The 23,654-nt window shown below is 40.0% G+C and overlaps 1 protein-coding gene and 1 long non-coding RNA gene across 7 annotated transcripts in view; one reads left to right on the top strand and one right to left on the bottom strand.

The window, feature by feature from the left end:
* LOC116671533 (RNA binding protein fox-1 homolog 3-like) overlaps window positions 1-23,654 on the bottom strand; it is a 751,379-nt gene that overhangs the window by 468,980 nt on the left and 258,745 nt on the right. The gene's annotated exons all lie outside the window — the stretch shown is intronic.
* On the top strand, window positions 580-16,802 carry LOC116671563 (uncharacterized). The gene is made up of 3 exons (XR_004327296.1): window positions 580-592; window positions 9,101-9,114; window positions 16,693-16,802. It is a non-coding gene; the product is annotated as an uncharacterized LOC116671563 (long non-coding RNA).

Raw genomic sequence — 23,654 nt, 5'->3', positions numbered from 1 at the left:
TTGCACTGCACATTGCAATCTACAGGAGATGCTATGTGCTGCACTGAGTCTATTTATTTATTTATTTTAATTTAAATTAGATTTATCTAGAGATGTAAAGAACGTTAAATCTAGTCAGTTCCAATGAAAAGGTCCTCCCTTCATGAAGGTTCTTATGTTTTCATGTGTTGTTCCTGCCCATATTATGAATAAAAAACTTTTTCTGATTTGGGGTGTTATTTTTTTTGTCTCTGGTTCTTCCACACGCATACAAACTTGAAAAAAAACTATCCATGCTGTTTTGAGTGAGATACAGTTTTCTGAATGTCCTCTGCCTTAAGTCACTGAGCTGTTAAAAATCTGTACGGCTTTCTATGTAACTAGCCGAGATGAGGTGGCTAACAGTAGCATGCTAGCTCGTTCTTAATGGCAAAATACTGCTACAACACACTAGTTCACCATAATCTCCAAAAGAACTACTTCCATGTCCCTGTTCTGCAGCGATTCCACAAGTGGCCCTCGTTTAGAAGAAGTCTCCCAGCTAATCCAGCTATTTATCTAGCTGATGTGATCTTACCTAACGACTGAGCATGTATGACTCCCAAAAAAGATAGTATAGAAGTGAGATGTCCCACTCTGTAGCTAAAACACGTGAGATGCCTCACTCTGTAGCTAAAACAGAGACCTAAACACACATGGTGAAAACAGGATCTGCAGCAATGTGCAGTACAAAAACAATATGGTGTTTTTTGAAAATGAAACCATTTAAACCTCAAAGTACAATTTTGAAATTGAAAATGAGCAAAATAGGGCCGCTTTAAGGTGCTGACACCCCAAGCTGATGGCAAAGAACTAGTAGCAACAAAGGCAGATTGTGGCATCACCTCGTGTCTCTTAACTTCAACTATGTCACAGCCAAAAGTTTCACTTGAGCATACCACAAAGAAAACAGTCGACGTCCAACTAGCACGTCCCTTTTACACCTCCGTGAGAGAAAATAACTCTCTATGCCAGCAGGTGATGGTAATTTATTTGTAGATTAAAAAAGGGAAACCAGATATACAAACCATTGTTATGTGTCAAGCCAGGCAGCTAATCACACATACAGGAGGACCACAGAGCAGCCGGATATTTTCAAAATAAAACACCTAGGTTCATGGTAATTTTAGCTGTCTTGACTACTCACGTCAGGCACACAGAGGGAGAGACCAACGGACGGACAGAAATTGTGACACACACACACACACACACACACACACACACACACACACACACACACACACACACACATTACCACAGTTTTCCCCACTCATCCTGTCTCTTTTTATCAGAAAGAGAGAGAGAGCAGAGAGGGGAAGGCTCACTTTGTGAATGGCCAGGTGCGGGATCAGGCACAAATTTATGCTGCGCGACCTATACGCGCCCGGTGTGTTTTGGCTGTTACAGTACAGATCACACGTCTTGTGAGGCTACTGTTTCTTTTAGATGAAATACATTTCCATGTGAAGCAGTTCAGATGTTTGTACCTTTCTCTGGGAAGCTATGATCCGTCGTGCGGAGGCGTTCAGATCTGAGGAAGCTCTGTGTTTTATGTCTGCTCTGAGAGGATAATACAAAGGAAATAGCACATGACAACTCAATGCAGTAACTAAAGTAAAGTAGATTTTCAAAATGCAGGCTACATACTTCTCACCACCCTTCACAGCTGTGTTGGATGATTGAGTCCACTGACATGCTTCAACCATGTTATTACCCATACCCATATTCAACCATGTTATTACCCATACCCATACGTCTGGTTTTCATAAAACTGTAGTTTAATTCTAACTCTTGTTTTAATGGATACATTTTTAGTGTGGTGCACTAGGTCATAACTTAGAATTCCTCATGGGGGTGACAGAAACTACGCACTAGCTTTAACAGTTGTGTGTCTGAATATTTTAACATTTTTTAAGTGTGCTCCGCCAACTTTTGCCGGCCACGAGGTTGGATTTAGGGGATTAAAGTCCCCCACTTCTTTGACACATTTTCTGTGCTGCTTTTTTTCCCCTGCCGTTTGCCACTTTTAGTGACATATCTGAAGTCCCCCCCCCCAATGTTCTGTATTTGAACCGTAGGTAACCTACACACTAGGCCTGCACAATATTGGAAAAATCAGACATTGCAATATTTTTTCCGCTGCAATATATATTGCAATATGGAAAAAGAAAAAGTAATTTTTAAAAGACGACATAAATAGCTCTATTTGAAAATAATAAATCATTCTCAACAACTGCGGTGATTTTGTAGGGGAGTGCATCTACATAGAAGATAAAAAATGAAAAAGGATCTTTTCTAATGTGAACCATTCTTTGTTGAACTTTAATGCTTTTCAAATACCAAAGCAAGTATGCACCGTGACTAACGTGACTCTTCTGTGGTTTTGGAGAGGGAAATTAGGTAGAAATACGCTGATTGACTAGCATGACACACATATAATAATCAATCCAGGCTTAAGTGCATGGCAATCACTTTGTGTTGCTTCCTCCAAATTTCAGGTTGGGGTCGACTAGCGGGGCCAGCTTGTTTGTTTGATAAATTGATCAGACCTGCATGTCACACGCACTAGCAACAAACTCTGTGTATCCAAGAACAATTAAATCAGTGGATATTACGTTAGATCAGACACAGGCTTCTGTAGTTGATTAGTGTTACGTTTCCAGTGTTGCGGCTCCGAACCGTAACGTTAGTTGGGACGGACGGACCCCTTGGTTCTTTAGGCTAACTATATTAGCTTTAGCCTGGCTGGTAGCAGCTTTCTGCGGGGGAAAATGGCCGGCAGACGTTGAGATTATGTTGCATTAATCAGGTGATTTAGTATTTGCAGCGAACATAAAACACTGACTACTGTAGCTTCACTGACTACCCATCAAAACTATGCGCATCACTGTGTCAGCGGCAGCTTCTGCCTACGCTACTTTTCTACACAATTTTCTACTCACTTCCCATAACAAACCCCGTCGGACTAACGTCACATACACAAGTTGCCCACAGTCTCAAATGCCCCTTGAGCATTAAAATATAGAAATCCCTTTTCAAAGTACATTTAGAACAGATTAAAAAATGTGTGTTTAATCACAAGTTAACTATGGACAATCTTGCGATGAATCACCATTAAATCTTTTAATCGATTGACAGCCCTAATTAATAGTATTTTAAAATGTCTGTACATAGACTTAGTTATGTTTGAATGTCTCTGTTCTGCGGTTGATGGCACTCTTCCATCTGTTAATCTGTGATCTCTCTAACCACTTTGCCGTGTGGGATGTTTTCCCAGGAAAGACCTGTCACACGGCAGGTGCCTAAAACAGCAAGTATAAATATAAAAACGGTGCCAAGCTAAACTTTCAAACCAACTCGCTCAATCATCCTCTCATCTTTTCTCACCATCTTTCCTTTTCTGTAATCCCTCTCCCCAATCCTTCTCTTTCTGTGCCCCTTCACATCACACCTGTTTTTCTCCTCATTCTTTTTTTTTTCTTCTCTTTCTTACTTATTTCTTCTCTCTTGCTCCCCCACCCACCCCACGCCATAGCCTCAGCGGGAGGAGACAGCAGTAATGACTATAATTAATAATGGAAATAAATGCAGCTTTTTAAAACACACCGGGATTTCACTCTTATTGAGTCTTATTTCTCCTGTACAGCTGTGCCTCTGTGCATGGACTGATTGGAGAGTACACACACACACACACACACACACACCACACACACCTGGCTGAAATACACTACATCTTTCCTTTGTTTCACTTTTCTGTGGCTTATGCTATCACTCTTTGGTTGTGTAATATGCTTTTAAAGATAACATTTAATTTAATTTGTTTTTGTTTTTAAGCATTTTCTAATTCTAATATGGCAATACTAAAATAAATAAGTTTTTAAACCTTTTAATCTGTGAATATATTCAATTGCACTGTGATAGAATTAAAGGATTATTACTACTCTTCACCTGTGAGTGAACCTGAGTCATCCTTAATCTGTATCTCATTTATACAACCAGCATGTTAGGCCTGAATGAACAAACTCACATCCATAAACAGTGTGTCTATACCATTAAAAAGACCATTGGTCAGTGGAACAGTATTTATGTGCGAGTGGATTTTGTTGCTCTCCAGGCTTTTATGCCGACACTACTGCAGTTTTACACTGCCATCTGTTGGCTGCTTAGACACTCTTCTGCAAGATACACACAGACAATCTCGAGTGAAGTATTGCACATTTTTTTAAGAAAATAGTATTTCTTTTTTCTTAAATAGCCTTTGATAAATTCAGACCACTTTCATTCTCTCTGCTGGCTTATGATGTCTAAACCCCAGGAATTGTGTGTGGGAGCTGCAAAAACAGGAATGAAGAACAGATTACTACTAACTAAAAATGATGAAGGGGAAAGAAACTAAAACAGAAACCATAAAACAACAGTTAATAGTATCACAATAGTATCAATTAACAAGAAATATACTGTGTGAATGAATTTGAATTTAAGAACAATGAATTTGTGAAAGTACAGTACGGTGGAGTAAGTGTGTCAACTAGAAACAGAGAAAAAGTAATGAAGGAAAATAGAGTGTATATTGATATTTCCCCATAAGGGATCAATAAAGAGTATAAATATTAAAAGTTAAATTATTATTTGTAGTAAAGCTGTCAGACCACTAGGTGGTGGGATCAGTACAGAAATTACAAGGCACTTGTTCCTCTAGTATTTCTACAAAGAAAATCTCTCTCTCTTTCAAGTCAAACATCTTTTTTCTTTTTCATCCCATTCTAAAATTGTATTTTTGTCAAATGTTTATTATGACAAAAATTTGCATTTTTCAGGCAGGTAGAAGTTTGAATTATTGCCCCTTTACACAAGTGAAGGGTGCTCCTTTCATATCACCATCTAATTCATTCTATTTTTATTTCACTCTGGCTTGCAAATTAAGTAGTTCAGATAATCTGGACCAACTTGGATTGCTCTTGCTCCATCAGACTTTGTTTAAATAACATCATCATGTTTCAAGACATGAACAAGAACAATGTTATTATTAACTGATAGTCATGAACCAAAAAACAGGACCCCAGTTGCAATAATCCACACTTTTTCTCTAGGATTTTATCAGCTGTGACACACAAACAAATGAAGCTCATGTTAATTACTCATAATTGGGATGACTCAACCGTGAGATAGAGAGAGCAAGAGAAAGTGAGAGAGAGGATATTTCCTCCCTTTTTGGACATCAGAGTGGCATGCAGGTTGGTTGGGGAGAGCAATGATTAAGATGAAGAAACTTTGAAGTTTAAAGGAAAAGACTTAGACTTAGACTTAGACTTAGACTTCTCTTTATTGATCCTTTGGGATGACTCCCGCAGGAAATTGAAAGTTGGTGAGAAAGGTGAGAAGGAGAGAATGAGTAACTAAGAGAAAACAAGAGAGGGAAGGGCAGACAGTGAAGGATGTGAGAACTCTTCCATGCTAAGCAGTGCGGATCAGGGGAGAGCCTCCCATCCTCCAAGGAAAACAGACTTCAACAATTAACAATCAACTGGGGCCTGTTGCACGAAACTAGGATAGGGGATTAAGCCGGGATATTCAAGTTATCCTGGATGAATTTAGCTTGGACTCGGTTGCACGAAACCAGATTGAATTAAGCCCAGCCAAGTAACCATGGAGATTTATTCTTTGCGGCTAGCCTGGTCCAGAGCAGGCTAACAGCCAGGCTAAGATTAATCCTGGAGTCTCATGTGTCAAATCAGCTGCCGTCTGATCCGAAATAAACGTGTTTAACAGTTATTGCGTCTCTTCTGCATGTGTTCTGCTTTATTTTTATTAACATGCATTAGCCTACTTGTCACTTTTGTTTTCGCGAGTTTGATTTAAACCCTACTACAGCTGTTTAGATGGTCAGAAATGGTTGCACTGGCACCCTGATGCGGAGTGGGACTTTTCCCGGTGGGACGGTAGTGTGTCGAGGCTGCCTGGCGTGCGGCCGCTGCCCGGTGCCTGCTGCCCGGTGCCTGGTGCCCGGTGCCTGTATTGCCTGCCAGCAGACTTGCGAGTCGCGTCAGTGTCCTCTCTCTCTGTAAAGTAGAGATGAGCAGCGCAACGTCCGTGGTCTCAGCTTCAGGTTTATACAGGACGCACTCCGGAGACTGTGTGACGATATTAATGTAGCGATATTCCAGATGATATTAATGGCAGACTGGTCAAGACCAATACATTCATGATTTCATTTTCTTGTTGCTTGTCCTTCTCTAATGAAGGGTAGTTTGTGTTACTCCTTAATAAGTGGGCCTATTGTTTTTTGTTATAGCTTACATTGGTTTCATAACCTTCTCAATAGTCTCACATCACCGGACTAATACGTGGTCTATATATAGTACGTATATATAGTGTAGTTTACATTCATCACACTGGGAACACCACAATGCTTCTTAATCTTTTTATTTGGTGCGGTCACTTGTCAGAAGAATAAAAAAACATGAATATTGTTTTACATATATGTTCACAGCGTGTATTGAAGTCATTTACTTTTTTTTCTAGTTGTTGTCCCTTTCTGATTGTTCTGTATGAACATTAATTGTACAAAGAATTAGATATAGCTTATAGAGATTTGTGCATGGTTGTAAAACATGTTCTCGCGTTGTGACTAAGGGTTTGAAATTAAGCCTAAAGTCCGTAGGGTCCATTTCCCGAGGAACATTGGTTCCCTCCGCTCACTTTTGAGGCAAAGTAGATATTTTTAAACCACCACACATTCAGTAGGGTCCGCTATGTTGGCTTTTTTTCTTTCCCTTTGATAAGAGCCGTATTTCCCTTTTTCCATATTCTCCCCTCCTCGTTATTTTCCATTAGAAGATGCTGCTCATTGGGTGAAACATTTGGCGCATGCGTCTTCTCATCTCTGCATCAGTAAATCTGTGATCGATAACGTGGTCTATTTGAGAAAGCCGTGAACGTGCACTTATCCTGGCTATCTACCCCTGGCTTGACATAGCTCCACCTGTTTATCTTGGCTCGGCAAACGTGCAACCGATTAAGCCGCGATGAGCAGGTCACACTAAGTCAAGCTGCGCTTTTTCACTTATCCTGGATATCTTTATTCTACTTTCGTGCAACAGGCCCCTGATCTTGTGTTGAGCAAGCACTATGGACAGGCTGGAGGGGGGGCAGAGAGAAAAGGGAGGGATAGATACCTGTACATCCACTCTTTGCTCTGGTCTCAGGCTAAAGCTGTAGGGAGTTTTTCCTCACCCCTGTCACACTAATGCTTGCTCTTGGGTCTTTGTATATCTGTAAAGGGTCTTGAGATAACTGGTGTTATGATTTGATAATATTCATTAAATTGAATTGAATTGTAGCAGAAGTTAACCTCTCGTCATCATCAAGCATGTGCATTCAACCTGATCACCTTCCACAGGTAAACAATAGTTGCTCTTCCTCTGCGGGGAAACTCAGTTCTTCTGCCAATCTTGTTCTCCCCCACTTAACTCCATGCTTCATTCCACTTTTCTAAACGCTCCTCGGTAATTTACCACGAGGGCACTTTGTGAAGCATAATCAGATTTGGTCAACATAACGTGAGGAAGATGAAATTGTCTCCGACGCAGCAGGATTAACTCACTCATATAGAACTAGATTATAGAGAAGGCTCAAAGTTCAAGCTCCATCTCCGTCTGGAGACTTTCTGTCTTCAGACTGTTCCTTCATCTTCAGAGCAGCCAATCAGATAGACTTATTTGTTGTCTGCATTCCTGCATAGGAACCACTGCCAAGTATCCAGACATTAGGGCTACGGTCAAAAATCAGGAACATGTTATCTTATCATTGAGGATTTTCATTGCAAATGTACAAAACCTGCTTACAATTAGAGTTTGACAGATCACTGGCATGACAAATATTGTTTGATTTTAGCTTATGAGCCTGATGTAATGCTTTTAACATATTAGGATCATTGTCTATGACAGCATATATAAAAAATGTAAAGAAATCAACAATATGTTTGAGGTCATTTAGAAACAGTGTGACCATTACATAGTTAATCCAACAGAAAGTACTGAAGTTTAGGAGAAGAGAGGGAGAAAACAAGACGCTGTGCTATTCTGCTCACAGTGACAATTTGGATGTCATCAATGTTCCCACCCTGATGAAAGGCTTTATTAGAAGGACCACTGAGAGAAGGTCCACTTTTGGTATTGGCTGACAAGTGAGATACCTTATATGCAAAGGTCGGTAGACTATTGAAAATTGTAAGGCTACTGACTAAAAAGTAGCCTACAAATATACTCATAACAAATTACTCAAGCAGTGTCCAACATAATAAAAATGTCTACGGGCCAGTAGATCAGCGTTTTACTGGTCCCTTGTATATTTTGATTGGCCCGGCAAAGGAAAAGAAAACACTTTAAATTAATGAATTGGAGATACATTGTAATGATTCATCCAAACTAAAACAACAAACAAAAAACACAAAACATATTCTGCATCTACAAATATAAATCCAATTAGTTAGATTTGCACTTTAATAATTCATAGTTATTATACAATAATGCTTCACATGAATGGCCAGAGTGAGGCTATAGTTACACTGTGTCAAGGCCATGTCACTGTTGCCTTCACTCACTCTTTGTAAACTTCCAAGTCATTGACTGTCATAAATCAATATTGTGTTAAAAGAGAATAATTAGTGATAACCTTTTTAATGTGGTTTTGGTATGTATGTTGTATTTCTTAAATCATGCAACATAGCTAATTTGCCACAATGTTATAAAGAGGAGAAGACACGCTGATCAGGCAAAAATCAGATGTTTAAAGCAAAAGTTATTTTATTTAAACAGCCATCTGGTGATAATTGTGTTTTCTCTTCGTGCTCATATTGTAGTAGGGCTAGGCTGCACAATTAATCAAATTTTAATCGCGATCACGATTTGGACTTCCCCGATCAAATTTGCGTGATCAAGCGATTATTTTTTATAAAGCGTCATTTCATAGAACGCTCCGGTTTTTTGCAAAGCCAATCTCCCGCTCCATAAAGCCGTCTGCTCATGAGCCAGTCAGAGTAGTTCACTGCACCCCGTGCAGCTAAGTTTCTAGATGTAGACAGTCACAGAGGACAGAGTAGCGTGAGGAAAACTCAACAGATAGCAGTCGGTAATACGTCAGTCTCAAGGTTTACCAGTTACCATAAACGCAACACTTTGTCCCATTTGTTGTTTTTCAGACAACAGCACTGACCAGTGCTAGTTAGCGTCTGTTAGCTGTTAGCTAGTAGCGTCTGTTTAGCTGTTAGCTCTTCTAGGACGCACCGGTGCTAATGTCCTCGCATCCGCTGCAATGCTGTTTATACGGATATGGTTTAATTTTGCGTTACATGACCATTTCGTCTGTAAAGCCGTGCCTGTGTTGGATCTTTCTACGCTCTCTCGTCCTACTCTCTCTCCTCTACTCTCCGCGCCCCGCCACACAGCGGCCGCCGGTCCACACTTCTGATATATGTCTACAGTTTTAATTTTTCATTAACACAGCTGTATATTGTTAAGTATGAGGGGCAAACCTGTATTTGTACCAGTGTTTCCGCGGTAACTGTTATCGCGGCCCTACGGCGAAGAACACAGAAGAAGTTTTTGAATGCAGCTAACTTCAGTTGGTAGAGTCACAGCGTGGGAGACGGAGCTGCTGTACCAAGCCTGGACCAGGACCAGAGATGTGACCCATGGCCAGAATATCATAGTTCATAAAAATGCAGCGCAGTGAAGATACAGACTTTAATACACACGACGTGTGTATCCGCCGTTCGACCCGTGCTGGACCTGTTCTAATGATCAGCCGTCTCTCTGTGAGTACGTCCATCACACTCCCCTCGCACGTTATAAATAGCCTATGTGACAATAAAATTAGTTTTGTTAAAATCAACAAATAATCGTGAGAATAATCGCGATAAAAATTTTGATCAAATAATCGCGATTATCATTTTGCCATAATCGTGCAGCCTAAGTAGGGCCATAGCTTATGTAAAACCCTACTCAAGTAAAGGTCATTAGCTTTTACAACAAAATCAAGTAAAAGCAGAGAGGATTCGGATTGATTAAATATAGGCTAACAAAACTTATGTTGCTATAGGATAATCAAATGTGTTCTTCGTGGACTTATCGTTAGCAATGTATTGAGATTGGTAGTGCATCGGCCTCAGATCAAAGATGCACATTCCTACGTCTTATTGACTTCAACTGCAATCGCACCACCTCTAAAGCTATATGCATGAACACATGTCACACAGAGTGCCTGGTCACACCAGCATTTAAAAAAGCAAAATTACAGACCGAAAATCTCTTTTTTTCCATAGAACCACTGTGAGCGCTAGATTTGTTCACAGAGGCAAGTATTAAGCTCAACTTTGACTCAGGCTTTTGCATGGTTGACCAATTTTAAATGCAAACACTGCTGACCTGTGAGCAAATGATGACCCGCAGAGTCCCAGATTGAGGAAGCTATTGTATTAGCTGTGTAGCTCCCCATCCAATATTCCTGTATATAACCCTGCTGGAGTAGTAATGGCTGCACAAGAGACGCTTCATAAAAGGTCAGTGAGATCAGATTGAATGGTACGAATTCATGCTCTTTAATTAACTGTATCAACTAACTGCCCGGTCAGCAACAGAGGGGAAACAGGTTCTTACTTAATATTTTTTTTTTCACACACACATCAAGTAACCCATGTGTCAGTGAACAGCCTTTCTCATAGAGTTGGGCAATATATCAATAATATATCAATATGATGATATGAGATTATATATTGTCTTTGATTTTGGATATTGTAATATTGTAATATTGCATAAATGTTGTCTTTTCCTGGTTTTAAAGGCTGCATTACAGTAAAGTGATGTCATTGTCTGAACTTACCAGACTGTTATTTTTTTATTTTTCTATTATTTTATCTTGCCCCACTTTGTCATTAAATCCACATTTCTGAAGATTATTTATCAAAAATCTCGTTGTGTAAATATCTTGTGAAAGCACCAATAGTCAACACTACAATATTGTTGCAGTTTCGATATTAGGGCATTTGGTCAAAAATATCATGATATTTGATTTTCTCCATATTGCCCAGTCCTACTTTTTCATTAGACAAATATTAGGACTAGTGAGTCATGTTGTGCTGTAAATATTCTACAAGGATCAGGTCCCTTTCCCTCCGGTCTCATAAACTCAGGTAGTTTAAATGTACTAGGGCAGTGCCCATTCATAACGTACCTGTTTGGGATAGGCCGATTGTTTGGCATCCAATATTGCTGATACAGCGTTTTCGAGAACCACTCATCCAAACAACTTCACACTGTGCTGCCTAATGTCCTGAGCACAAAAGTCCTTCAAACCATACAACGATATAGGTATTTAGCGTTGCTGGAAATACACCGCAGAAGAGCGCTTTCCGTCCTCATATCTAAACTTAACAATTAAATTGTTACTGTTGTGATACGGTCACAGTTTGGTTAAGTGTAGGCAACCAAACCACTAGGTTAGGTTTTGGCAACAAAAGTACTTACTCAAAGATACTATATGTAACTTTTAAAGTAGCTCAGTCTGTAGGGAGTTGGGTCAGAAACTGTAGGGTCGCTGGTTCAAGTCCCCATATGGAAAAAAACCAAGGCACTGTACCTCTCCAACTGCTCAGGGCGCTGGTCCAGCACTGGCAGCCCACTCAGTCTGACAGTCTCTACTTTTTGTGCAAGATTAGGTCCAAGGTATGTGTGTGTATTTCAGGCCTGTGTGTAATGATTACTAACAGAGTGTAAATTTTAATTTGCCCACTGGGGTTTAATAAACAGTATAAATAAAATAAAAATGATTTACGGCAGGTAGATGGTGCTAAGGAGCACACATTCTGGTGGGTCACAGATTTCGATGTAACACCGTACAAGTCTGTGTTAGCTTATTCAGCCCGATATAAGGTAGCAGGAGATGTCTTTATATAGGACTAAGTGTATTTAAATTTTATTTTAGAAGTTATCTGTTGTAGTTATAGCTGATACTGGGGCAGGGTCATCACAGAAAAGAAGGAAATTAAACCAAGAACAACTAAAAGACAAAAGGGAGAGTAGACGAGGGGTGAAACCCGAGTCACAATCGGTCTGTTAAACAGTTTGAGACAATTACGGGATTGTAAATGATTCACAAAAGTCCCAAATTAGCCTTCAGTTATGTAATAGGTCTATTTCATTCATAAAATAACTTTAGATTGCCCGATGTGGTTGCACATCAGTAGCCGACATTTTATCATGTCCCCCTTTCCATTGTGTGTGGTCGTTTTATTCCATTTAGTCAGTGTCTGTGTTGACCAACTATTTTCGACACATCTAAAGTAGGCTTTGTTACCGTATGCAACACTTGAAATGCAATGATGCATCTGTAACATATTCTCTTATTGTATATGAATAATCATCTGTCTGAGCAAACCAAATGTTGTCCAAATGGGCCATTGAAATCAACAAACTAAAAGTTACATATAGTCACTTTAAATTTCAAAAAAAGGTTGTGGTTTGGGATAAAATCTTGAGCAAAACAAAAAAAATTGTTAACATCACTTCACTTCCCGTTACGCACTTGGCGCAGAACATGAAGTTCTTTCATTTGTTCCATAATTATATGACCACTAGAGGGTGGTGCTATCTAGTAATAAAAATGGAAATATGGGTAATATTTGCTGACTGCACAAACAACTTATTAAGTTGTTTTTCAGGGGACAGTCTCTTTCAGCAATACACCTGCCATGACACTGTAGTGTTCCCCTAGCAATGCTAGAGTAAAGGCATCATTTGCTAAGAACTAGCTATTTGGGACCAGGCTATTTTCAAGAGAAAAAAAAACAAACATTCATTACGAAAGTTACAGCACTGATGCTTGAAATGTATGTTACGTTGAGGTGACGTTGTTAATACAGGACTAACATTTGGGCTCTGGGTAATCAGGTATTTCATCTGCTGAACTATAACATTTATTTAACAAACAACAAACAAATTTAACCAACCAGATTTGATGAACACAATACGCTTCATCTGTATCCTCTTCTAGCCTGGTTTGTTTAATATTTAGCCTAAATACTTATTTCTTTCTGAATGATCTGTTCATGTTATGTAGTCATTGTTTTCAATAAATGATTCATGAACCTTTGTTTGACTAGTTTATTACTGAACCCTGCCATCACAAGCCGTACTGTCACACACAAGTAAATTCTCAACCTGTGGGAAACATTGGGCTCCTGTACAGTCAGCTGGAGCCTCAGGTCTGGAACATATAGGGCTCAACAGTGTGGTTCCGGAAGTAAAGATCTCATTGATTTTCTCTACAAGGATTTTGATTATCAGTCATAATGTCTAAACCATCTGAGGCAGACTGACCATGAGCTACGTGTTTGTGAAACGAAAATGTCTGCTGCTGTAGATGCTAGAAGTCTGTATGAAATCAACATAACAATTATGACCTTAAGTTGTAATTAGTAGAACACACTCTGCCCTGTCACTGAATCTCACACACACACACGCACGCGCGCGCGCAGTGTCCGGCTCAGACATGTCTGAGACTTGTTGGCAACATTGTTTGTGGTAAGTAACGTTAACTATTGTCACATTGCCCATTGCAGTAATCCAGTAGTCAAGACACATTTGTATCATTATCAATGTATGATAACAAACAAACAGATAGTTTTACTGCATTTGTTTCCAGTGATTAATGTTATTCTTATAACACCCAGACCTACCGTGACTAGAGCTGCACAATTAATTGAATTTTAATCACAATCAAGATTTTGACCTCCCACGATCAAATTTGCGTGATCGAGCCATTTTTTAAATGCGTCATTTCATAGAACGCTCCGTTTTTTTTTGCAAAGCAAATCTATCGCTCCGTAAACCACTGTCTGATCATGTGCCAGTCAGAGTTGTTCCCTGCATTACGCAGCTTAGTTTCTAGATGTAGACAGTCACAGAGGACAAAGTAACGTGAGAAAAATTCAACAGATAGCAGTCGGTTATCCATCGGTCTCAAGGTTTACAAATTTACTAGTAAACACAACACTTTGTCCCGTATGTGTTGTTTTTCAGACAACAGCAGTGACCAGTGCTAGTCGGTGCTAGTTAGTGTCTGTTAGCTCACAGGGCTCTAGGGTGCTAGTTAGTGTATGTTAGCTCTCAGGGCTCCAGGGTGCTAGTTTATGTCTGTTAGCTCACAGGGCTCTAGGGTGCTAGTTAGCGCACAGGGCTCTAGGGTGCTAGTTTGTGTCTGTTAGCTCACAGGGCTCTAGGGTGCTAGTTTATGTCTGTTAGCTCACAGGGCTCCAGAATGCTAGTTAGTGTCTAGGGCGCGAGCAATATTTTTCCTCTCGGTCACACTAATGTCCTCGCATCCGCTGCAATGTTGTTTATATGGACATGGTTTAATTTTGCGTTATATGACCCATTTCTTCTGTAAAGCCGTGCCTGTGTTGGATCCCTCCACTCTCCGCATGGCCCCGCCACACAGTGGCACCAGTCCACACTTTTGACATTTGTCTACAGTTTTAATTGTTATTAAAACAGCTGTATATTGTTAAGCATGAGAGGCAAACCTGTATTTCTACAAGTGTTTCCGCTGGTAACTCTGCTATTGCAGCAGAAGAAGTTGCAACTAACTTCAGTTTGCAGAGTAATAGCGTGTGAGACAGAGCCTGCTGGACCTGCAAGAGATGTGACCCATGGCCAGAATATCAAAGTTCATAAAATTGCAGCGCAGTGACAATACAGACACAGGACGCGTGTAACTCCACTGACCCACCATTCGACCTGTGCTGGACCCATTCATAATAAATCAGCCGTCTCTCTGTGAGTAGCGTCCATCGCTCTCCCTTCTCTCCCTAGCTCTTTTAATCAGTTATTGTTGAAAAAAGTGAAGGAGCTTTTCCAGAGATGCATCCTTTGCTATTTATTTCAGATAGATAATTTTCATTTACATGTGTTGCAGCTGTATGTCTATACAACATACAACTTCAACATAAGAAGAATGTAGCATAATATGGATGTGAAAGAAGTTATATGAAGCCTATGTGACAATAAATATGTTTTAGTTAAAATCAACAAAGAATCGTGATAATTGCTCTAACCGTGACCATCCAGCCTCACTGTTGGGACAAGACTACCCTGGACCACTGACAGGGTGGGATCATACCAGGTAAACATAGCAGCCCAATGTGTGTTTCCTGAAAAGACAGAGGAAGCAGCTAGTCTGCAATGTCCATCTGCTCTAGAAAATATGCATGCCTTCCGGCTGCTGGCCACCACCGAGCCAGGAATTGGTAACTGTGATTGGGCCAAACTGTCAAAAATACCCAATCACAAGCTCTTGCAGAGATACACCACTGTTCAACTTCGACTAATTGTTCTCACTCTTTTTTTACATGCAACAAATTTTCAACAAATCCCTGTACGTAAACAACAAAAGAACAACTTTGATGACCAAAAAGTATTACTATGAGCATTTCATACCCAACCCAAGAGTAACGCTAAAGTCACGCAAGGTTTTGAAGGTGCCAGGGCTCAAAACCTGATCACTGGGTAAAAGCAACACATCCATCTAAATCCAGTGAATTGTTTCTTGTCTTCTTATACAGTTATTGAGGAGTAAGTAACCCTGTCTGCATATCAAACTTAAAACTATCCACACATTTGTGTTTGAATTCATGAAATTTAAATGCACCATAGAAAGTCATGCAGCTTTGATGTTTAGAAACTCTTGTTCGCACAAACAACAATCACCTGGATTGGTTTTATGTAATACTGAAAATATAATTAAGATTGAGATTTCTCCTCAGTTGGGTATTCAAACCTCCCCGAGCTCTTTGAATCTAAATCCCAGTGTTAAGCTAAGGGGCATCTCTCCTGGCCGTGGAGTCAACATTGTATCGTCCTCTTAAGCGCAAACATACACACACATTCACTGATAAAGAGGCTGTCCGCAGAAATATTAGATTTTTTTTTTAGCCATGCTTTAATCCCTCCCCTGGGCCATGAGATGTGCAGGGAAAGCCGCTGCGGCCAGACAAATAAGAGCTGAATTACTAAAACACCTCTGCTGGCTTTATTCTTGAAGAGAGAGAGATTGGGGGGAAAGGGGTCTTTGGGATTTTCGAAGGTCGCCACATGAAACAAAGAAAGTCATTTAAATCCCTAGAGGGTTTCTCTCAATGAATATCAATAGAGAGCATTACGCTATTTTCGTTCAATGCTTTCACAAAATGAGGAAGAGATGGAGAGAGAGACAACAGCAAAAAAAAAAAAATATAGAAAAAAGGTTGATCAGCATGTAGTCCCCCATCCTATGTGGTCCTATTGATGTGATCCTCATCCTAAATGTGGCGGTAGCGGCAGGCTTAGCTTGTTTTTTATGGTTGGTGTTATTTTTATCCATGTGTCAGCTTAGCACGTAGCGTGTAACCTGGGACCGCCACATACTAGAAGCATGTCAAAGCTAACATTTACAGTAGATAACATTCCCCTCTGACACCTGAGCAGAGGATTAGCCAAGACATTAGCTCCATTTTCCACTCTGTCCCTCTATCTTCTCCTCCCATCGGGCATTGGGAAATCCCTGGCAGGTAAACACGTTTTCTATTTCAAGAGTCACATGCTGTAATTCCCTTTCTTTTAGAATGTTAAAGGGTAACTTCAGGTTCGTTGAACCTGGACCCTATTTCCCTATGTTTTTCAGTCTAAGTGACTGACGGGAACAACAACCTTTGACATTTTTCCAGTTTTTAAGCTGCAGTCGGCAGTGGCAAGACAAGCTACCATGTAACGTCAACGGGCAATTGTGCCCCTTCACTTTACATCCACAAAAAGGGCTTGTTTTGCCCAAGGGGGTAAGCCTCTTCTCTCTAAGTGTAGCTCCTATGGTCCTATTTTGATGCTACAAAGCACTCACCCGCGGGTTAGCATTCCCTTGACCAGCTATTCATTTTTACGTCACTTTGACAGCAAATAACTTTACATCTAAAGCGTTTAAAGACGCTATTTGTCCATTGTTTATTTTTAAAGAAACACAATAATGTATAAAAGGCTCCATGACCTTGTATCTCACGTTATGGCTAGCAGACACGTTATGGCTATTTGAAAAAATAGGCTAACAATTGTGTCATAACCAAGCAACTTGCTGTTGCATAGTTGACAAATCAATGTATTGTCAGGAAAAACTTGCAGACAGTTTTGATTTACATTAGTTGTTTAGGTTTAATTACTAATGTTAACTAGCATTTTAGTTAGCAATAATAAGCCTGTGCCTATGTTATCTCCTAACACATACCTACCTACGCTCTCCGTCTTCGCTGATTGGGAATGATTGAGATTTCTTTTGGCACAGCTACCAGAAGACTTACAACTTTCAGACAGGTTGCTCACGTCACATCTACGTCTTCAAGCTCAGTTGCAGGCTGCGCAGTAACGCTCAGCTATCACCGGAAAAGAGCTTCTAATATCCTTCACTGGTCTCCGTCCAGAACAACAGGATCTGCTGACCATGTCTTTAGCTGTCTATGGTTTTGCTACTGGCATGCCCAGATTATTATTGTAAGTGCCTGACAATATAATGGAAAGGATCCCCACAGAGGGTTAGGATTTTTGTAAAGATACATTTAACATGTTGTTTACCATGAAACACAATTAACATTAATTTTATCCAGCATAAAACACACTTTATTCAAAGTCGACAGAAACAAAATAAAACAATCAAAAGCTGTCTTGGCACAGCAACAACAATCACCACTCTGCCAACATGACAACATGAACTCTGTGTGTATGTGTGTGTATGTGTGTGTGTGTGTGTGTGTGTGTGTGTGTGTGTGTGTGTGTGTGTGGTGTGTGTGTGTGTGTGTGTAGAATAGGCACACAAGCACAGGAAAGTTGAAGGGGTGTGTGTATGGAGATGCCTTCCATCACATGAATGAAATTATACTCTTTCCCATCAATTTTCTATGGCGGTTATTTTTTCACCATAAACAAAAAGAGTGTGACCAAGTTAAATAAATCACTCAAAATTCAAAAAACGTAGTCACAATGAATTTTATTTGTTCATCATATCATAAGGTATTGAAACAAAATGAGGAAAAATGCCATATTTATGGTACAGAGAATGTGTATATCTGTCATTTTTGACCGGAACAATGTTAGAAGGTTAAATGGAGTCTGGTCGGTGTGGCAATGGCAACTTCAGAACCTTTTCTGGTTAAACAAAAAGGATTTTACTCTGTAACAAAAAAGGTCTCTGTCTGTAGCAATCCTTTTCTATAAATTTGTCTGACACTTGTAATAGCACTCTGAGCCTGTCAGTAACAAAAACAGCACATTTAGTCAAACTGTAGGAAATTGATGGTGCACATTAAAGACAGATGAGCTTTTATTTGGGAGCCATCACATTTATTGATTTTACACTGAGGTAAAATTACTACAGAATTATATCATGTTGGCCGAATTAGTGTCTGTTTATGAGTCGTTACAAATGGCAAATTACCTTTTAGGAGTAGATGTTCACTGGTAAACTCTGCTCCATTAAGTTTAACAACATGGTAATGTAGGTTTTCCTACAAAAAAATGTGAATTCACTTATCAAACAGACTTTATATAATACACTCAGTTCCTCTAATACATTTCTCATGATTCACATAGCCAAAATCTAAATAAATTAGACATTTTTTGGAGTGGTTTCTTCTATTTTCAGTTTAGTTGACCTTGCATACACCTATTTGAGTTCTATTACTATTAGATTTGGGAGATTAGCGAGACAAATTACCAATCAGGAGCTAGGCAGGAAAAAGGGTTAAAAGTAGAGAGACTCCCACGGAAATCGTGACTGTTGGTATGCCATTCACCCTATTCACACACACACATTCATACACTGGTGGCCAAGGCTGCCATGCAAGGTGCCACCTGCTCATCAAATAAACATTCATGCACAATCACACCCAAACGGCACAGCATTGGGAGCAAGTTGGGGTGAACCACTCTACCTCCTGAGCCAGAGCCGCCCACCAGTGTATGAGCGAGCTTCTGCCACCAGTGTATGAATGTGTTTGTGAATGGGGTAAATGCCGCCTGTAATGCTATGAGTGTGCTATATGCAGCCCAATTTACCATTTTTTAATGGTAAAATATGATGTATGCAACAGACTTGATCTGTAGAGCATCAGCAAGTACTGATGGAAAATAACCTATAATTAATTATTGTGTGCAACAATCGCTGAATTCAATTTTATAATCCCACACAACACAAGAAAAGAAGTTCCCCTTACAGTCGTTACAACTAATCTGTGTGTGTGTGTGTGTGTGTGTGTGTCCTGCTGCTGTAGTTTTGATTAAATTGAAAGGCGTGCTGGGATAAATGAAGTGAGGAGTTGGTGTGTACAGAGCTGGCATGTATTAATGACCCTGGATAGCATGGAGAGACACTGGTAATAACCCATTCAACACTGCCTAACAGTGGGGGGGAGAAGAGGGGCAATGGAGGAGAAAAGGGGAGAGCAGAGCAACTGGAGGGCTTCTGATGTTTGCCTCTGATGATTACAACATGGGCAGAGGGAGAGAAGGATGGCTTGATGGGCTCCAGTGACTGACTTCTCTCTGAAAAATATAAAGCATCTGTCCAGGGGGAAACGTTACCCACTGAACTCTGATCTGACAATGCATTCATGTTTGTGCATGTGTATGCAAACCCACTAGCCAATAGGGGTGGGAATAACCTCCCGATACGATATCACGATGCTTATGCCACAATACAATATTTTTGCACTTTTAAACACATTGCAATATTCTGCGATATTGCAATTTTTAATCTTTTTTCCAACTTCTAATTTTTCCCAGTTTCAAATGATGTCCCCAAAAGGAAACTTGGTTCATCTGTTTCATCTAAAAAGAAACCTTTTTCTTTTTGTTCATATCACTTCAGTTTTATTGCTGCCAAATAGGATTGTCAAGCAGACAAACTGACCAACACATATATAATAAAAGATCGATACTTGGCGCCTGTGTATTGATACAGTATTGCCACTGAAAATATCGTGATACTATGCTGTATCAATTTTTCCACCACCCATACTAGCCAAACAGGATGTTAATATTTAAAACACAATTTACTCAGCTATGAGTGATGGGGTGTGAGAGCAGTGAGACTGAAAACATGTAGTTGTTTGCCTTGAAAACAATTAACTGAAAGACACCAAACTGCTGATTAGAGCTAAAGAGAACTGCAGAATTGGAAATAATTCTCCATGGATCCATTACTATAAGTGACACTTTATCTAATCTATTGTTTAATGAAAACACTGATTTAAATACATTTAGGTTGCAGCCATGCTGCGTACCTCAAGTTCATTAAATGTTGTTTAGCAGGGAAAGTCTATGTGAAGCTTGCTCAGATTTGTCCCAGAGCATAACATGAGCAGAGCCACACCCACACACTGTTTGGTTTGAACAGAAATCCTTACCTCTGATTAGTAAGTCACCCCTTAGCATTCAGTTGTCCGTTGCAGTCTAGTTAATGCTCTAATAAAATCTCCACTTGATTAGATCTGACAGGGATCTGAGGTGGCGGATGGGGACTGAAACATATCAAGTATGGAGACATCTAAGGAAAGACTCAGCCAGTCATTGGCTGGCCTATGCCATTGTTATTTCCTTAAAAACAGCAATGTTCGAACTACCATAAAGTGGGTGTATGAATACAATTGATTAAGACGTGTATGTGGGTGTGGAGGTGAGCGAGCCAGGTGGAGGCAAAGATAGGGATTCACGCTAAACTGAGCAGGCCACTATAACATACATGCTTACATTACATACACACAAAGACACAAACACTCTCTTGTGGCTCTAATCCATCCAGGCCTTTTCGCCTTTGGGTGTTTAATGTAAACACTGTGATAACACAATCAGTCCTAGTGCTTTCCATCCTTCTCTCTATCTCTTGCCTCATGCGCCATCCTCTCTTCTGCTCCTGGGCCAGATAATGAAATACATAAATGCAACATGGGTTTTTTAAGACACTGGGCTGTTTTCCTCCCCTCTCCCATTTTGCCTTTGATGTCAATGCGTGTTTTGCTCCAAAACAAAATGTGTAACAGCCAATGAATAATGGAGCCAAGCGCAGCATTGCCACCTTCTAATCTCAGCAGGCCTGCAGCCCAGCGCTTCAAAGCTTCAGGAGGCCCCGAAGCCACGCCAACACCACAATTATCATACACTATCACCACAGCAACAACAGCTTCATAATGTTGGAGCAACACAACTGCAACGACAGCATTATGGTGCTACATTACAACGGAATTAGAATTCCAGAACAGCACTATGATTCTACAACAATATCAAAGCAACATTATAATGATATAAGAGCACAACTGCAAGACTATTTTGGCTATTGGTCTGCAAAGAGCACTGTGTTGGTGTGCTGCAGTGTTGAGTCTAAAAACTTCCCACAGCCTGCAATCCACAGAATGCAAATTTTCCACGTCCCCCAGAAGTAGTTGTTGCCAGCGCCAAAGAAGCTTTCTCCAGACCCATTGTACCCCAAAATGACTAACAGAAGGCCCCCAAAGCACTTAATATGCAACCCCACTGACTTACTGTGTACTCCTACCTCAGAGGAAAACATTGTACTACATTTACATTACAGAGAAATCTTACCGGTTACATTGCAGATTTTACTCATAAAATATTTACAGTTAAAATGTGGAGTAATCACAGACTTTTGGCTAATGGACTCATGGCGGTGTGCCCATCCGGCCCAATATGAGAGCCAATGGGCAAATATATCTGTTAATCCACCAGAACCGGTCCGCGTACAGAGATGGACTCAGCCAGTGATACTGATATTGCGTTTTGCATGTCCTGCTGAACCATGCTACATCCAGCTATGCCACGCTACATACTGTAACACCCTGCAGCACCCTGCTATGACATGAACTGTTAGTACTGCCATTTTTTTGTCACTGTTCCATTATCTTTATTGTTACTGTTATTGCCACTGTTCATCACACCCCCAACCGTCACCTTCAGACACCGCCTACCAAGAGCCTGGGTCTGTCCCAGGTTTCTCCTAAAAGGGAGTTTTTCCTCACAACTGTCGCACTATGCTTGCTCTTGGGGGAAATACTAGAATTGTTGGGACTTTATAAATTATAGAGTGTAGTCTAGACCTACTATATCTATAAAGTGTCTCGAGATAACACTTGTTATGAATTGATACTATAAATTAAATTAAATTGAATTGATATGGCCACAGTCAGCGTTTAATGACTGCAGTGCTATCTTGTCATTAATATCGTTACCAAATTTACACTACACTACAGCAGAGGTATTCATTTCCAAACAAGTTTAGTGGCTTGATGGGTATAAAGTAACGTTAAAGTATGAATTTAAATACTGGTAAAATAGGTTTTATAAGTTAGTACACGTAGTGTACACAACCAGCCCCCGGACGTCTAGCTTCAAGAAAGCAACTTAGACTTCTCTTTGTTAATTCTTTTGGGATGTTGAAAATTTAAATTTCCAGCATCCGGTTTTAGAAAGAAGAATACAGTATAGAAGGGGAAAAAAGAGGAAGACGGTAGAAATATAACAGTGATACTAATAACACATAAAATAATAAGAACCGGACAGCGTTCAGAGATGAACTCTGTCAGTGATATTGATATTGCATTTTGCAATATTGTACAGCTTTTTACACTGCCCCCGTGTGGGCCAAGTTCAAAAAGGCAAGTTTCAATAAGCTGCAGGTCGCTTATAATGACTGTTTGCGCATTCTACTCAGGAAACCTAGGTGGTGTAGTGCAAGTGAATTGTTCTGTCAAGCAGGAGTTACTACCTTCTCTGCTTTACTGAGGAATCTGATGTACAAATGTATTGGTGGCCTGAATTCTTCTTGTAACTCTGTCAAATCACATCTGATTGACCCGAGGTTCAGTGCTTTGCAATACCAGCCACCCTTATGGGATTACTGGTATAGCTGTCTTATTTAATTGGTGTCTTGTGTATCTGTATCTTTTTTGTTGTTGTTGTTTTCATGGACCATGAGTCTAATAATAAAGGCTATCCATCTATCTAATAATAAAAACAAAATAATAAAAAAACCTTTGGCAATAAAAAAAAAAGACGTTTACCATAAATTATCATAAAGTGTCAGTGTCGATTCAAGTGTAAAAGTATTAAAGTCTCCAGGTATTTATGTGAGTCCAGTTGTATTTGTACTGTCCTGTTTGTCCTATGTCCTCCTCGCCCCGAGAGAGGAGATGTAGAGTGTAATGGCATGAGGAACAAAGTAGTACTTGAGTCTGTTGGTCCTACACTTGGGAAGGAGCCATTGAACAGTGTCTAAATGTCTATAGTGTCTAAATTTTGTTTAAAAGGTCCCATGGCATGAAATTTATTTGAGGTTTTTAACATTATGAGTCCCCCGCCTGCCTATGGTTGCCCCAGTAGCTAGAATGTGATAGTGTAAACGGCCTGGGTGTTGCTCTGCCATTGAGAAAATGAAAGCTCAGATGGGCTAATCTGAATCTTGCTTCTTATGAGGTTATAGGGGCCATGAAGTTGGTCAAAGCCACCCCCCCTCTCCACCTTGCCCCCCCTCCTTTAGTATTTAAAGTAAAGCCA

Source organism: Etheostoma spectabile, chromosome 21 (genome assembly GCF_008692095.1).
Source record: "Etheostoma spectabile isolate EspeVRDwgs_2016 chromosome 21, UIUC_Espe_1.0, whole genome shotgun sequence".
NCBI classification, from domain to species: Eukaryota; Metazoa; Chordata; class Actinopteri; order Perciformes; family Percidae; genus Etheostoma; species Etheostoma spectabile.
The sequence above is the reverse complement of the archived record's forward strand: the minus strand, read 5'-3'. Positions and strand labels throughout refer to the sequence as shown.